Source organism: Schistocerca gregaria, chromosome 6 (assembly GCF_023897955.1).
Source record: "Schistocerca gregaria isolate iqSchGreg1 chromosome 6, iqSchGreg1.2, whole genome shotgun sequence".
Taxonomy (NCBI): Eukaryota; Metazoa; Arthropoda; class Insecta; order Orthoptera; family Acrididae; genus Schistocerca; species Schistocerca gregaria.
The window spans coordinates 412178188-412180747 of NC_064925.1; positions in this window are offsets into that span (position 1 = coordinate 412178188).

Here is a 2560-nt window from a genome sequence, read left to right on the forward strand (position 1 = left end):
AACTACTGGAATTGACAGAATGCATAAAATTCAGCGTGGTACACCAGTTAGCGTGACCATGTCCGACAATACTGTAAAACTAATCTGGAAGAATGAACATCAAATCTGATCACAGGAAAGGATCGTTTCCTTCGGAAAAACGTATGTGGTCGACAAAACATCTAAATAAAGCTGGATACGAACGATTTCAAATGTGAGGCCACAGCGATCAGAAGCAGTAGTTTACACTAGAAGTCAACGGCAAATGACGTTAGTTTGGATAAGAAATGACGTAGACAATATCTTGTCTCACCACTTACAGTTTCGTGTAGCGTCCCGCTCAACACTATCTTTCTACGTTTTTCTATCTGATGACAGTCCTCAATAAGCAGTTCAGATATTCAGTTAATGCCCTTTTCTCACCAAGAAGAAGCATTACAGCACGAAGAATAGCACTACGAAAATCACACAAGCACACACAATATGTTTACGCAACACGATTCGCTATCGCAATGTTGCTTCTCAACTGCCGCCTCATGTTGCGATATTTCATTGTTGACTAAATCGTCTGGGACAGAATCTAAGGAACAAATATAGCTCCTGATTGTACCGCAGCGCTTTACTAGCCATAGGTAATACGTGGCTGATTTGTCTTTGTAACTTTCATGAATGATAATGTTAGTATGGAATTAAACATTTCACAATCGGAATCGGAATTTGCCTTCCAAGCAAGACAAAAGAATAATGTATCTTTGAAAATGTCCCAAATCAAAGCTAATGTGATGATATAAGTCTCTATAATTGAGTGCAGCCACACGCAGTACCCTAATGCCTACAGAATCGTGTAATAAGTTTGCTTTCAAAGCAAGACGTCGACCTACAGGACTACAACATATCTTTTTGACAGACCCATAAGTTAAATTTTTTTTTAATATGCAGTGAAATAAGAGTGGTAACTGCTTGTGAGTATGAACAGATACGAAACAGTCACATCTTGTGAAGTTTCAGTTAAACTGGACTTTTAGTTGTACGAATAGGTTTGCATCAGATATTTCCCAAGAACTATTGAGATTTATGAACCGACGCACTGAGTAGGTTTTTGGGTCGTTAGAATATGCAGATACGTCTTTTTAGATCTTGAACAAAATTAAAATGGAATGAGTTAAAAGTCGAAAGAGACTTAAAAACCACTGCGATGGTATCAAGGAGAAACGTAGTTTGCAAGGACGACACATTCAATACGACGGTGAAATAATTTAGGGGGATGCATGCAGCAGGTGAAGCTGTGTTTCGAAGGAGAATCGTACTGCGTATGCTGTAGTAAAGACTGTGTCCATAGGAGAATTAAGATCCTTACTGAAGAACGTGTACACACATGTCTGAACACTTAGAACGTGAAACGTTATGTGATGGTACGAAAGTGTTACAGACATGAGGCACAGCATCCAGTTCCTAGGTCAATTACGTACATGAAATATGCGGAAAATGGGTGCAGAGTTACTAATAACGCGAGGGTGATATTTGATACCAATTAGCGCTGAAATGTCGAATATTATTTATTCACCAAAAAGGAAGACTTAACTAATAGATGGTGCATACTTTTGAACATAATGTAAGAAAACCTAAAAAGTTGTCGATGCGAAATCACAAGATATAATCCATACTACAGTACCCATATATAATGTAATTATCTGCATCCAGAATCCAAAAATACGTACTTAGTGCAAAGAAGCAGTAAACCATAAGTCCTTTCCGCTGCAACACAACATGTAAATGGTAGACATCTGAAGTAATTCCTTTACATATCTGTGTTGCAGTAAAACCATAAGGAAGACACACGGGGGTCATCGATGCACGTCCTAAAAAAACATTCTGAAATAAATTATCTCTATAACATTAACCACAGTTTCCTGAAAACATGAAAGGTATAAAGTAAAACCTGATTTCTGGAAAATGAGCAGAACTTCTATAACAGAAACGCATTTTTATGCACTATTTCTACTGGTACAAACCATGATGTTCGCGAACAGAAAATGAACTTTATTTTATTTGCAAGTGATTTGGTAGCAGTTCGTATTTTTTTATCCTCTACTGCTCTTACTTGCCATTGAGAAGGTTGCAGTGTTTTTTGTTTTTGATTCCGTTGCTCGTTATCACTTGGCTACCGACGTCCGACCGATGTTTGGTCATCTTCGCTTCGCTTGATTGACCACGCAGTTACGAATTTCACAACAAAACCTCTGACCTCGGTACACTGTAACTGTATTTGTACACAATAGAAGCAAAAGAGGCTAGATAATCTAGATACACAGACATATTCCTTAAAAGCGATCATATCCTCGTCCTCTTTATCGGATGTTGAGCGACATGCTACACTTGCAAGGAATATTAAATGTAAAATGAAGCAAAAAGTCCTAAATTGTGTACAGCTGACATATTCATACCCATATATATGCCTTTTGGTGACAAGGCCCCTATTAGTTGAATAAATGCTTAACTGAATTAGCGTCAGTGGGAAACAGTGTAAGACCGAGGATGAAGTTTTCGTCCTGCAACAAAATGTGTTTGAGAGAGAGAGAGA